General features: G+C 39.7%; 1 protein-coding gene across 9 annotated transcripts in view; it reads right to left on the bottom strand.

The window, feature by feature from the left end:
- The window catches only part of TRPC4 (transient receptor potential cation channel subfamily C member 4), a 212039-nt gene that overhangs the window by 174475 nt on the left and 22732 nt on the right, over positions 1-14832 (bottom strand). The gene's annotated exons all lie outside the window — the stretch shown is intronic.

Genomic DNA, 14832 nt, shown 5'->3' with positions numbered 1-14832 from the left:
TTTCAGGTTGGCACAGGTGTTCTTTTGTGATGCTCATATACTTTTTATTCATTTACAGAACACTTTGTTGCGTTCTGGGGCTTCCCTGGTAGCTCACATGGTAAAGAATCTGCCTGCAATGCAGGAGATCCGGGTTCGATCACTGGGTCAGGAAGATCCCCTGGAGAAGGAAATGGCAACCCACTCCAGTATTCTTGCTTGGAGAATCCCATGGACAGAGGAGCTCAGTGAGGTACTGTCCATGGGGTCTCAGACACAACTGACTACCACTTGCTGCTTTCTACCACTATAAGATGCACCAGGCTCATCTTCTATCTCCCTTGCCTCAGTCCTAGAAGTAACCATTTTTCAAAGGAGTCCAGTTATTTTTTATTGGAGTGTGATATTTAGAAATTAATATCTGGGTGCTTGCTGTGCTTACTGCTACTGTAGTGTTACTGATATTCATTCTAGCATTTCCGCTTGCTTACTTGTAACTTCTTTTTCGACAATAAGAACTTTGGTGTTCTATATTTATAACATATTAACCTGTGAGTGAAACAAATGTTACTTGCCGTATCAGTAAACAAAGGATGTTGTTTACAGTACCAAGCCATCACATTACAGCTGACCAGAAGGTGAGCTCTGAGAGAACTCAGGATAGAAACAGGATGCTGCTATGGAGCCACCAGCGACTACAGCCGCCCCCAGCAGTGCACCCCGCGGAGACTCAGGATGGGAAAACACAAGATACTGGCCCCAGAGAGCTGCGTGCATACCAAAGGATCAGTGTCAAGGAGCCCAGACTTTTGCATCTTCCCACACATAAAAAGAGCACTAACTTCAGTAACTTGAGATATCTGGTTTTCCCTAACTAACAGAAATCTTTTGAAGTTCCTACTTGGTCTTTGTTGCAAAAGCTCCTATATATCCTGGCTTCCCACTTAGCCCTTTGAGCAATCTCTCAGAGCTATCCGAGAGGCTGCATTCTGGGCTTAAACCTTCAGTTTTGTCCACCAACATAATTCTCTACTTGTAGATTGTGCTTTTAAATTGAGAAGTCTGTTGCACCCTAGTATACACATGGGCCTCCCTGGTGGCTCAGCAGTAAAGAATCCACTTGCAATGCAGGAGACATAGGAGACGTAGGTTCAGTCCCCAGGTGAGGAAGATCCCCTGGAGGAGAGCATGACAACCCACTCTAGCATTCTTGGCTAAAGAATCCCACGGACAGAGGAGCCTGGTGGGCTACAGTCAAAGCATTGGTCATGACTGAAGCAACTTAGCACGCATGCAGTAGACACATAATAGAGTTTTCGAATTGCTAGACTGCATCCCTGTGAGAAACAGATTTACCAACCAGAGCACAGTGGTTGTATACAGTTCTTTGTGTCTCAGCCTTGTAATATTTAGACAAAGCGTTAATTTCCAATATTATTTAGATCATCTCCGTTTCTTCCCCACCTTTCCACTGTGTTTTTTAATGTTAACAGTCAAAGGGAGATTGCTTATTAACAAATTACTGTGTGGGATAAAAGATGTAAAGCTTATGCTAGATCCCCTAAAGTGAAGTGAAGAGCCTTTGCTTGTGTTAATAATGTTGAAGAAATACCCCCAAACTCAAATCACAACATGCAAATATTAATGAGTATCCTGGTGCATAATTAATACTTACCATAAAATACCATGAAATCAACATTTGGTAAAATAACAAAATATTTGTTCAATCAAAGACTATTACTGAGATTTTAATATGTATTTGACAAGAGCTAGAAAATTTAAGGTGGATAGGGCATGTGGGCATGCATGCTCAGTCACTCAGTTGTGTCCAACTCTTGTGATCCCATGAATTAAGATTGTGCACTTTTGAACCCTCCAGACTCCTCTGTCCAAGGGATTTCCTAGGCAAGAATACTGGAGTGGGTTGCCATTTCTTCCACCAGGGGATCTTCTTGACCCAAGGACTGCACCCAGGTCTCCTGAATTGGCAAGTAGATTCTTTATCACTGAGCCACCTGGGAAGCCTGTATAGGGCATGGTCTTTCCTCAAAAAAAAAAAAGGAAAGGAAAAAAAAAGAATCTCTTACATGTAAATCAGTGCTATTCCAGGAATATGCACAAAAGGAAGTGGCTGTGAGGTCTAGAGTCATGGGGTAACTAATCAATACGTTTGTAAACTCACACAGCCTAGAAAGACTTTTAAGTGTGTGAGCCTTTCAAGTGTCAACAGCTTTCATGTAATGGAGTTCTGTTTTCAAGGTAGATTCTATTTGGAAATTGTTCTCTTTCTGCCAAGGATCAGAAACATTAGAATCTTCTCAATATTGAAACAAAACTCAAAGGAAAAGAATGCTCACAATGGCTGCACATAAAATAAAGAGAAAGAGGACCTGAGAAAACAGAAATTCAGTATCATTAAAAAATGTATTGGCAACTCCAGGATTCTACATTTTGCTCAACAGCCAGGGCTGTAAGAATACAATTGCTCAACTTGGTTAGCTCCACCTGAATTGAAGAATCAACTTAAGCTTTGCCTACTCTTTAAAGAATTTCCTGACCCTCCTCCCTGCTTGCAACAGGGAGGTTCAGATATGTGTTTTATTGCCATTCCCTGCAGTTATAGTCTCAAGTTTTGAGCAAATAGATTCTCTGAGCATTTAAAATATCCATTGTTATTCATTGAGCTTCTTTCAGTCCCACCCTAGCTCCAAATATACATGAAGGGATTTGATAATACAGTACCTCCAGAAGAGTAAAGACTGTTTCCTGCTCTCTGTATTTCCTCTGCTGCTGCTGCTGCTAAGTCGCTTCAGTCCTGTCCAACTGTATGCGACCCCAGAGACGGCAGCTCACCAGGCTCCCCCATCCCTGAGATTCTCCAGGCAAGAACACTGGAGTGGGTTGCCATTTCCTTCTCCAATGCATGAAAGTGAAAAGTAAAGTGAAGTCGCTGTCGTGTCCGACTCTTCGCGACCCCATGGACTGCAGCCCACCAGGCTCCTCCGTCCATGGGATTTTCCGAGCAAGAGTACTGGAGTGTTTGTTAGCCATCCGTATGTCTTCTTTGGAGAAATGTCTATTTAGTTCTTTGGCCCATTTTTTGATTGGGTCGTTTATTTTTCTGGAGTTGAGCTGCATAAGTTGCTTGTATATTTTTGAGATTAGTTGTTTGTCAGTTGCTTCATTTGCTATTATTTTCTCCCATTCCGAAGGCTGTCTTTTCACCTTGCTTATATTTTCCTTTGTTGTGCAGAAGCTTTTAATTTTAATTAGATCCCATTTGTTTATTTTTGCTTTTATTTCCAGCATTCTGGGAGGTGGATCATAGAGGATCCTGCTGTGATTTATGTCTGAGAGTGTTTTGCCTATGTTCTCCTCTAGGAGTTTTATAGTTTCTGATCTTACATTTAGATCTTTAATCCATTTTGAGTTTATTTTTGAATGCTCAACATCACTCATTATTAGAGAAATGCAAATCAAAACCACAATGAGGTACCACTTCACACCAGTCAGAATGGCTGCAATCCAAAAATCTGCAAGCAATAAATGCTGGAGAGGGTGTGGAGAAAAGGGAACCCTCCTACACTGTTGGTGGGAATGCAAACTAGTACAGCCACTATGGAGAACAGTGTGGAGATTCCTTAAAAATTGCAAATAGAACTACCTTATGACCCAGCAATCCCACTTCTGGGCATACACACCGAGGAAACCAGAATTGAAAGAGACACATGTACCCCAATGTTCATCGCAGCACTGTTTATAATAGCCAGGACATGGAAACAACCTAGATGTCCATCAGCAGATGAATGGATAAGCAAGCTGTGGTACATATACACAATGGAGTATTACTCAGCCGTTAAAAAGAATTCATTTGAATCAGTTCTGATGAGATGGATGAAACTGGAGCCGATTATACAGAGTGAAGTAAGCCAGAAAGAAAAACACCAATACAGTATACTAACACATATATATGGAATTTAGGAAGATGGCAATGACGACCCTGTATGCAAGACAGGGAAAGAGACACAGATGTGTATAACGGACTTTTGGACTCAGAGGGAGAGGGAGAGGGTGGGATGATTTGGGGGAATGACATTCTAACATGTATACTATCATGTGAATTGAATCGCCAGTCTATGTCTGACGCAGGATGCAGCATGCTTGGGGCTGGTGCATGGGGATGACCCAGGAAGATGTTATGGGGAGGGAGGTGGGAGAGGGGTTCATGTTTGGGAATGCATGTAAGAATTAAAGATTGTAAAATTTTAAAAATAAAAACTAAAATATTTTATCTTAAAAAAAAAAAAAACTCAAATTGTACATTTTAAATATGTGTAGTACACGTGTTCCCAATCAGTATTATACAACAATATTATACATCAATAATTATACATCAATAAAGCAGGAAAATCCAAAAAAAAAAAAAAAAAAAAAAGAGTACTGGAGTGGGGTGCCATTGCCTTAAAGGCAATGGTATTTCCACTACCTACCCTATAATAATCAGTTTTGTTTTGTCACAAAAGTGAATGAATTAAGATTGTGCACTAGAGCTATTTACAAGAGCAAATAGAGATTAAGTACACAGTTTTTGTTAGCAACCTCTAGACAAAGAAAAGACTGCTCCTCAGCAGGAGTGCATGGAACACTAAAGTGGTAAACAAACGATGATAAATAGATTGTCAAAAGCAGAATGCACACTTTTCCAGGAACCAGTACATTTTGTCACGTGTATCAAAGGCTTCCTCTAAGTTTTTAGTTAAAGGTAATTGCATGTTAAAACCCAGAACATACTTTAGATTTTGTAAGTTTTTATGAAGATATAAGCTATATAATAAACCCATGCATTCCTTTTCCACATTATGAACGTAATGCTTCTCAGCTCATCTTAAAAAAAAAAAAAAAAGTCTTTTAGAAAAGCAAAAGAATTTCCTTCAAGCTATGTGGGGTGAGACCTATTAGAAAACTCTTACAGCCTAGTATTGGCCAAATACCCAAGTATTTTCTCTTATCAAATAATATCTAACAAAAGCCTTTGCATTTAAGGAAATTATATATCATAGGAGCACATGGAAGAGTAATAAAGTTTTTCTTGTGTGAAGCTTAAAGAACTTCACAGAATAGGAATGAGTACCATTTTGACAAATAGAGAAATGTGGGAAGGGTATTCTAGATATATGAAAATGGCTCTGCCGTTTTACTTGAAGTAAATGATTCATCGTTTTTATTTATGCATTCAATAAATATGTATTGCATAGTTCGTAGGTGAAAATATGCTGAAAATACTGTAGTAAGTGAATAAGTCAGATGTGGCCACTGTTCTTATGGAACTTGCAAAATTTAGGATGGGGAGATACAAATACATTTAATAAAAAAATCATGAAAATCATCGGGAAGTGCAGACAAATAAAAACCGGTGATGTGTTACGCAGGACTCAAGTGGCTACTTTAGTTTCATTAGCGTGGTGGAGGAAGTTTGTGGTAGTCTGAATGACAAGAGGAGTGAGCATGGGAAGATTAAAGAGAACAACATTGGCAGAGAAGGAAATGGAACCAAAACTATAAGGCCAGAAGGAAGCAGACTCCTTGCTCTGGAGCACTGGGAGGTAGTTGTGAGATGCATGCCGAGGTCATTACAAAGGTCATCAAGATACACCTCTTAGTAACATGGGGACTTCCAGATCTTCTAGTTAATGGAATACGGCCCCTGAGGACTACACTCTAGAGGCCACAAAATCATGTGCAAATGCAGAATCATCTGGAAGGTTAAATCTAGAGAGTAAGATTCTTGATAGTCCAGATGGTTAAGAAAACTTCTTTGTATTAGGAAGTAGAAACTATCCTGGAGGAAGTAACAGGAAATGGATTAGAAACTTCCATAAAGGACCACAGTAAAGAAAGTTGGCACTCACAGGGTGCTTAGTATGTTCTCAGCTCTCTGCCACATGCTTTATATACATTACCTCATTTAATTCTCACAACAACTCCAAGAGAAGGCAACACTATTATACATACTTTATATGATGAAACTGAAGCACAGAGAAATTAAGATATTTCCTGATGATCATACAACTAGTAAGTAGTAGAACTGAGTATAAACCCAAGGAGTTTGGCTACAGACCACACACTCTTTACTCCTGCACTATGCTGGCATTTCTATATCAATTGAAAAGAATTATAAAGAATGGATATCAGTTCTTATTAAAAGGGAAAAAAAAGTTATGATTGATTTATAAAGAGTCATTACTTTCATTGAGAAATAGTTTTCACTAAAAAGATTCATGAAGTGTTAGTCGCTCAGTTGTGTCTGACTCTTTGCAACCCCATGGACGGTAGCACACCAGGCTCCCCTGTCCATGGAATTCTCCAGCAAGAATACCGGAGTGGGTAGCCATTCCCTTCTCCAGAGGATATTTCTGACCCAAGAACTGAACCCAGGTCTCCTGCACTGACTCTTTTATCATCTGAGTTAAAGCATTCCCTTTAAAAAGATTTTTATGTATTTTAGAATTTTATTAATAATGTCCTCTAATTTCACTTTATGAACCTATAATAACAATAGAATGCTTGTGTGTTAAAAATAAATAAAAATAAATTTTAAAGTAGCTAAAATTATCAAGATTACACTTGATAATTTGAAGAACTATAATAGGTAAAGTGATTAACAATTGCAGAGAGAATTTTAGTAAGACTTAATGCTTTACTATTTCAAATCAATCTTCCTAACAATCCCAGGAGGGAGTGTATCCATTTTAGAAGTGGGAAAACAGGTTTAGGAGTAATGTATCCAAGTGATTTCACACAAAAGGACACATGAAAGGTAATTAAAATATTTCCACAGGACGTGTCTTAACAACTTAAGAACTGCATTAACAAACTGTAGATGATCAATTATGTATATATATATATATATATATATGTATATATATATATATATATATAGGTTTTGGCAGTTTCAAACTGTTTTTATTTTATTTTTATATGGTATAGATTATTATCAATATATCATAAAAAGATTACAGAATTTCAAATCTGAAAGGAAACTCATGGCTCTTCTCCAATCCCCTTAGAATATTCTATGAAAGAATTCAGATTCCTACTACAGCTCCTACTGAAAATGTTTCATACTATTTTTATTATCTGAAGTAATAAATACTACTGATTAGTATTTCTTGTTTTATAAGGAGGAAGCATTGTCTCTGAATTTTGTATAAATTATTTTTATGAACTCTTGCAATGGAAATATGCTACAGGCAACCCACTTCCATTGATGGCAAATTCCATGTCCACTTATATAATCAAGTAAAGATATATTTACTGCTGCTACCATGTTGTAGATAACTTTGTGTCCCCTGAGTAAAGCCTTCACTGGAGGATTCTTGAATTATTAACCTCTATCAGATGGTAAAGCGTCTGCCTACCATGTGGGAGACTTGGGTTCGATTCCTGGGTTGGGAAGATCTCCTGGAGAAGGAAATGGCAATCCACTCCAGTATTCTTGCCTGGAAAATCCCATGGACAGAGGATCCTGGTAGGCTACAGTCCAAGGGGTCACAAAGAGTCGGACACGACTGAGCGACTTTACTTCACTTCACTTTATTCCTCCAAATATAAACCCATGATTTTCATTTCCTTTTGCAGTAAGGGCACCTATGTATGGAATGCCTCCTGGAGGTACAAGGTTCTAGTGCTTGGTTGGAGGGAGACTCTTATTTCAACAATATGTGATCCTTAAGTTCTATTCTTTTGTAAGGTATGTTTTGTGCCATTTTGGAAGATTATTCTTTTTTAAGCTGGGACTCTGGATAATAGTAAAGTATTAATAGCCTGGGTATTACCAAATACATCCCAAATTCTGAAACTTGTGACTTCAAATTTGCTATCAAGAGCCCTGCATTTTATATTTTACAATGAGCATCATGATAACAAGTCAGAAGAGCCAACCTAATGTAAACGCAAAGGCCCTAAGAATGAAACCTCTCAGTTAATCCCTGTGAGTAGAATTCTTCTTCTTAATATACTTAATTGTGAGAAATATCACTCTTTTAACATTGTCTCATAGAAAAATAAAAATGTATTTCTTGAGATCAAGGCAAATCCATCCTTAAGTAAAACTGAAAAGCATCAGAAGTGTCACAAGGGTAGAGTAAGAAGATGGTACAAGCAGAGAGAGAGTAAATTCATAGCATAACACTGGGAAAATAGAAAGAAAGTTTGATAGAAAGAATGAGGCCTTGGTTGAGTTTGATGAGCTCAGTTAGAAGCCTATTGGACATTTAGCTGAACAAAAGACCTTCTAAATACAAAGTATGGAAAGACTCCACAGTAGGTACCAGAGCAGTCCAAAATGTTGCTGGTATATAACATCAAACAATTAAGAATATTGCAGGGACTTCCCTGGTAGTCCAGTGTCTAAGACTTTGTGCTCCCAAAGCAGGGGGCCTGGGTTCGATCCCTGGACAGGGAGTTAGATTCCACACATTGCAACTAAAACTTGGCACAGTCAAAAAAATAAACAGAAATTTTAAAAGTATATTGCAACTCAAGAGTTATCAAGTGCCCTTTTCCTCCTCCTTTCATCTTTGACACACTGCACTGTCATCAGTAGGAGTATGGACAGTGTGATCTCCACATGCTAACTTAATTGTGTGTGCATACTGCCTGCTAAGTCCCTTCAGTCATGTTTGACTCTTTGTGACGCTATGGACTATGGCCCACCAGGCTCTTCCATCCATGGAATTCTGCAGGCAAGAATACTGGAGTGGGTTGCCATGCCCCACTCCAGGGGATCTTCCCAACCCAGAATTCCAATGCCTGTCTCTTATGTCTCCTGCATTGGCAGGCAGATTCTTACCACTAGCACCACCTGGGAAGCCCAAACTTCAATCGTAACACAAATCAACAGGTGGTGTCTTGATATAACTGTACAGAACAAGGTGATCACTGAATGTGATTAAAAACAAAAGAAAAATAAGCTAAATAGGGGGTGAAGTGAAGTGAAGTGAAGTCGCTCAGTCGTGTCTGACTCTTTGCGACCCCTTGGACTGTAGCCTACCAGGATCCTCTGTCCATGGGATTTTCCAGGCAAGAATACTGGAGTAGGTTGCCATTTCCTTCTCCAAGAGATCTTGCTGAGCCAGGAATCGAACCCAGGTCTCCCACATGGTAGGCAGACGCTTTACCGTCTGATAGAGGTTAATAATTCAAGAATCCGCCAGTGAAGGCTTTACTCAGGGGACACAAAGTTATCTACAACATGGTAGCAGCAGTAAATATATCTTTACTTGATTATATAAGTGGACATGGAATTTGCCATCAATGGAAGTGGGTTGCCTGTAGCATATTTCCATTGCAAGAGTTCATAAAAATAATTTATACAAAATCCAGAGATAATTTGCTATTATCATTTCCCAGATACCTATTGGTACCTCATCAAACCTTTATTGATATCAAATGGTGCTAGTCGTAAAGACTCTGCCTGCCGATGCAGGAGACATAAGAAACACGCATTTGATCCCTGGGTCAGGAAGATCCCCTGGAGTAGGAAATGGCAGCCCACTCCAGTATTCTTGCCTGGAAAATTCCATAGGCAGGGGAGCCCGGTGGGCTACAGATCGTGGGGTCGCAGAGAGTTGGACACGACTGAGTGCTTAACCCACACCAGCAGCAGATCATATATACAGCTGTAACCGTATATACTGGGAATTTAGTACAAATGATGAAGAATGAATGAATGAATACCTTGGACAACTGCAATAACATCCATGTATCTGAACAGTTCTTTCTTTGCTTCTGTTAAGTTCTAAAGTCAGTGTATTTACCTATGAAAGTGTTGCTGTGTGGTTCTTGCTCTTCCCTGTTTTATCTGATAGATGCAGGAGGTGGGGAGGAGAGTACGTCCTTCTAAACCACTGCATCTAAACATAAACCCCTGTGACTTCCTTTCTCACTCCACAGGCTTTGGTTGCTTGGACCCCCGAGCCTTGCACTGCACCCTGTGAGTGTCTCCTGACCTGGAGCACCAGATGTGCTGAAATTTTAAGTCTTGTTCCCAGAGAACTGTCTAATCAAAACTAACCTTTTGAAGCTCCCTCCCATTCCACCCCTCTAGGTTGATACAGAGTCCCTGTTTGAGTTTCCTGAGCCATACAGCAAATTCTGATCAGCTATCTATTTTACATATGGTAATGTAAATTTCCATGTTACTCTTTCCATACACCTCCAAAGGGAGCAGATATATGTATACCTATGAATGATTCATGTTTTGGTTTGCCAGAAAACAGCAAAATTCTGTAAAGCAATTACCCTTCAATACAAAAGAAATTAATTAAAAAAAAACAACTCTGACCTTTGTAATGCCAATGAAACAAACTGCAGAAAATTACTGCCACCAGTTTATAGAATAAAGGATTTCTGGGGCATCTTATATATCCAGATGCCTTAAGAAAAAAATGCAATTATTACATATGCCAACTTCTTCCCCTGCTCTTTCTTCATATTTGATGAAAATTTCAGACTGAGTCAAACACCCCCTCTTGCTCCGCCCACCCCCCCGCTCCACTGTATATATAGAATTTGTCAAATTGCAACAATAATACTTCCCAGACCTCAAACTCTTCCTTCCTGATTGCCACCAAAGCTCATTATGATCTCCATATGCACAGAAGAGCTACTGATTCTTATGACACACTCCATTTGAGCATTTAGATTGGAGACCGATCAAAAGCAAACAGTTTCCTAAAATATGGGTGCTTAAAAGTATCACACTCACTTTTCAGCCTTTATCAGCAACATAATAATTATGATGAGGATGATGATAGCAGTATTGCTGCTATAATTAGGTGAAAATCAAGAAGTCCATCTAATAAACCTGAGCAGTAGTCATAAATTCTAATATTTTTTTAAAGAAAAAACAAATGAGCAATATGAAACAAAGTGAAACATAGCAAAATACTCAAGGACACCTGTGTTCCTCTCTCTTGTCACACCCATATCATGCAAAAGACTCTGTTCTGGACCTACAATAAAGTACAAAGGGACTAAGTTAATTTATACTAACCCTGTCAAGGCTATGGTTTTTCCAGTGGTCATGTATGGATGTGAGAGTTGGACTTTGAAGAAAGCTGAGCGCCGAAGAATTGATGCTTTTGAACTGTGGTGTTGGAGAAGACTCTTGAGAGCCCCTTGGACTGCAAGGAGGCCCAGCTAGTCCATTCTAAAGGAGATCAGTCCTGGGATTTCTTTGGAAGGAATGATGTTAAAGCTGAAACTCCAACACTTTGGCCACCTCATGCAAAGAGTTGACTCATTGGAAAAGACTCTGATGCTGGGAGGGACTTGGGGCAGGAGGAGAAGGGAACGACAGAGGATGAGATGGCTGGATGGCATCACCGACTCGATGGACGTGAGTCTGAGTGAACTACAGGAGTTGGTGATGGACAGGGAGGCCTGGTGTGCTGCAATTCATGGGGTTGCAAAGAGTCAGACACAACTGGAAACTGAACTGAACTGAAGGGGGTCAGAAAGACACCCTGGAGAAGAGCATGGCTACCCACTCCAGTATTCTTGTCTGGAGAATCCCATGGACAGAGGAGCCTGGTGGGCTACAGTCCACAGGGTCACAAAGCATCAGACATGACTCAGCGACCAAGCCACCATCTCCAACCCAACGGATGTCCATTGCAATGCCACATCCAAAGGTAAACAAATAAAAAACTCTTCCATCCTTCCAAGTCAAATCATGACCGCTCTCATTTGTGTCAATTCTGTTTCTGAAACAAATGACAAACTGTTTTAAAGGAGAAAGAAAAAAACAAACAAACAAACAAACAAAAACACCTAGCTGACCATGATTAATGAAAGGCTTAAAAAGTCCTTTGAAAGGATATTTTGAGATCCTCGATGAAATGTTATAAATTTTGGCTTGAAAATTGTTTATCTACAAATGTGATTTTTACTTATTTTCAAAAGAAGAGTCTGACACCCTTTTGGTCACACGAAGTGTCTGATTCTCTGAGTACAGGCTGCTTTCAATCTGACAGGTGCTAAAAGGCCTACTTCATCTCACATCTATCTCTTTTTCTTCTACTGCTTATTTAGAAGAACATTTCTAAGATTCTGCTCTCTTTCTTAAGAATAAAAAGGAAGACATGAATCTAACTAGGAAGGAAATAATGTCCCATGACTTCAAAGCTATGCTTCTCAATTATTATCTCAGCATTAGGTTTAAAAAGTTCACTGACACACTTAAAGCCCATGACTCTTTAAACGGTCTTTAGTGAAATTGAAATGGAAATGAAAATGTTGGCAGGCCTCAGAAAATTACATTTTTGAGTCCTTAGGAGAGGAAGCGATGATACAAAGGCTAACAGAAAAAAGAGGGATGCCCCATATTAACAATTATACAACTCTAGAGAATTTTTTTTACTTCTGCTTTATTGACTACGCCAAACCTTTGACGTAGATCACACAACAAACTGTGGAAAATTCTTCAAGAAATGGGAATACCAGACCACCTGACCTGCCTCCTGAGAAATCTGTATGCAGGATTTGTATCAAGGAGCAACAAGTAGAATCAGACATGGAATAAGAGACGTTCCAAATCGGGAAAGGAGTACGTCAAGGCTGTATATTGTCATCCTGCTTATTTACCTTATATGCAGAGTACATCATGCAAAATGCTGGGCTGGATGAACACAAGCTGGAATCAAGATTGCCGGGAGAAATATCAATAACCTCAGATATGCAGATGACTCCACTCTTATGGCAGAAAGTGAAGAACTAAAGATCCTCTTGATGAAAGTGAAAGAGGAGAGTGAAAAAGTTTGCTTAAAGCTCAACATTCAGAAAACTAAGATCATGGCATCTGGTCCCATCGCTTCATGGCAAACAGATAGGGAAACAGTTGAGAGACTTTATTTTCTTGGGCTCCAAAAATCACTGCATGGTGACTGCAGCCATGAAATTAAAAGACACTTGCTCCTTGGAAGAAAAGTTATGACCAACCTAGACAGCATATTAAAAAGCAGAGACATTACTTTGCCAGAAAAGGTCGGTCTAGTCAAAGCTATGGTTTTTCCAGTAGTCATGTATGGAAGTGAGAGTTGAACTATAAAGAAGGCTGAGAGCTGAAGAATTGATGCTTTTGAACTGTGGTGTTGGAGAAGACTCTTGAGAGTCCCTTGGACTGCAAGGAGATCCAACCAGTCCATCCTAAGGGAAATCAGTCCTGAATATTCATTGGAAGGACTGATGCTGAAGGTGAAATTCCAACACTTTGGCCACCTTAATAGAAGAACTGACTCATCTGAAAAGACCCTGATGCTGGGAAAGATTGAAGGCAGGAGAAGGGGATGACAGAGGATGAGATGGTTGGATGGCATCACCGATTCAATGGACATGAGTTTGAGTGAGCTCCGGGAGTTGGTGATGGATAGGGAAGCCCGGCATGCTGCAGTCCATGGGGTCACAAAGAGTCGAACACAACTGAGCGACTAAACTGAACTGAGAGAATTTTTTATAACTGTAGCTAAGAGTTTGGAGAAAACTTTTTGGTGGTACTGTAATACGTCACTCAGATCCCTCTTCAGTTAATGCTTGATTGCATCAGTTGCTGCCCATGTGGACAGGAGACAGCTTTCAGCTGCCAGTCCCTTCACCTCACCCAAGGTCACAGCTGTTGGGGTGGTGACACAGCAAATGATTAATTGATGCAGGCGTAAAAAGTCCAGTCACTGTGTCCCGGGTCAGGTAAATCTGGAGTCAGGCTAAGCTCTGAGCATCCTATGGGATCAGCCAAGGTTACTCTGGGGTTTGCACCAGAACTCAACTTGATGCTCTTGCCAATCCTGCTTCCTAACTTTCTCTTCCAGTCAGTAATAAATACACAGCAGGCTCTCACTTCCATTTCTGAGTCTGAGAACACAATCTGAAAAGGCCAGGTCAAACCAGTCAATCCTAAAGGAAATCAGCCCTGAATATTCACTGGAAGGACTGATGCTGAAGCTGAAGCTTCAGTACTTCAGCTACCTGATGCGAAGAACTGACTCACTAGAAAAGCCCTGATGCTAGGAAAGATTGAAGGCAGGAGGAGGAGGGGAACCACAGAGGATGAGATGGTTGGATGGTATCACCGACTCAATGGACATGAGTTTGAGCAAACTCAGGGAGATAGCGGAGAACAGGGAAGCCTGGCATGCTACAGTCCATGGGGTCACAAAGAGTCAGATGCTACTATTGCCTTAACAACAACAACAAGCAGTAAGACTCTCAAAACAATAATATATTCTAGAGTATTCTTTGTTTTTGTGTTGTTTTAAAGTTTTTAAAGCTAAATGATATGCTGTTTTTTAATACTTTAAATCAGATTTGCTCTTAATTGGTTTTAACTGTTTTATAAGTTATTATTTAAAGAAAGCTGCTACTTAGAAAAATCAAAACTTTGCTCATTGAGTTTGTCTTTGAAGATGAATTATGTTACTGATAGTGGGTCAAAAACGATCAAGCCGTTTTAAGGAAATCCTTTCCTACAAACCCTATCCCTAAACAATGTCACACTGAAAAGGATTATTTTCCTCATCAGTTTGTAATGAAATTCTAAGATAGGTAGGAATGTGTTCTTATCATATTTCCTGTGTTAAGGTTTTTGCTTTGGAACTCTCTCTTTGACACAGTTCCTATCATAGAATCTTAGGTAAGTACCAAGTGACTGAGCCTACACCCTTATTTCTCTGCCGCATCTGGATGAATTCTGGATAAATCCTACTGTCTCCTCTCTCTCTCTCTTTTTTTGGTCTTGTACGTCCTCTCTATTTTGCTGCTAGAATAAAAACAAAGCAAAACAGATACGTGGGAATG

The sequence above is a fragment of the Ovis aries genome, chromosome 10 (assembly GCF_016772045.2).
Source record: "Ovis aries strain OAR_USU_Benz2616 breed Rambouillet chromosome 10, ARS-UI_Ramb_v3.0, whole genome shotgun sequence".
Lineage (NCBI taxonomy): Eukaryota > Metazoa > Chordata > Mammalia > Artiodactyla > Bovidae > Ovis > Ovis aries.
The sequence above is the reverse complement of the archived record's forward strand: the minus strand, read 5'-3'. Positions and strand labels throughout refer to the sequence as shown.